Raw genomic sequence first — 941 nt, 5'->3', positions numbered from 1 at the left:
GTAGTAATTTCAAAGGGAAAGACATTTATGAAGACATGGTTACAGCTTTCTTATTTCTGCTAAACTTGTAATGCAGGTGTGTAAGTATTGACAAACTAACCTTAAGCCACAAGTAAGACTAGAGATGACCCAAAACACAGACCATGGCACTGCCACCAGCTTATCATTCTCTTGCCTCCACCACCACTTCTAGATCTAGGAATTCTGACAAACACAGCAGGCTCACCCCCCCTGCTCTGTCAGCTGCTTTTATGCATTTATTTATTTAGACCACACACTTAACTTTTTATGCTTTTTTTATAATTCAAAATACAGAGATATACTGCTGATGGTATCTTAGAAGGTCAAGTGTGCATGAGAAGAGGCAAAGATCAGAATAAATAAAAACAAAGTCTAGAAGGTATAGGCAAAAATTCTTTAAAATATTTGAAGTTCCAATTGCCAGTAAAATGGCTGCTCATTAACTGTGACACTTTGTACAGATATAAAATAGAAGCTATTTTTATTTAAGAGCTAACAATGAATGCTTCCTAAACGAATAGTGGAGAATTAAATGGGGAGAACAAATGAAAAAAAATGTAGGAGGAGACATTCCTATCAGGTACAAGATAATTACAAAGTCTTTAACAAGACAGATCATTTCTAGATACAGTTTGAAGACAAATGTTAACCAAGAGAAAAAAATTCCTGCTTACCATGGAAACATACATGATTTCAAAATAATTTTTTTTTCTTTGTCTAAGGTAACCAAATAAATGAGATTTCAAAGCTTCAGCTGTGAATGCTGACAGGTACAACTGAGTTGAATATAGAAACAGGAGTGTATAATATTTGGGGTGACACTGTCTGGAAATGGTCCTTGCATCTCACAATAATCTAGCTGAGATTTTAATTTTTGAGGCAGACTATTTAAAAAAAATTTAAAAGCATCTTTGTATTGG

Source organism: Anomalospiza imberbis, chromosome 1, assembly GCF_031753505.1.
Source record: "Anomalospiza imberbis isolate Cuckoo-Finch-1a 21T00152 chromosome 1, ASM3175350v1, whole genome shotgun sequence".
NCBI classification, from domain to species: Eukaryota; Metazoa; Chordata; class Aves; order Passeriformes; family Viduidae; genus Anomalospiza; species Anomalospiza imberbis.
The sequence above is the reverse complement of the archived record's forward strand: the minus strand, read 5'-3'. Positions refer to the sequence as shown.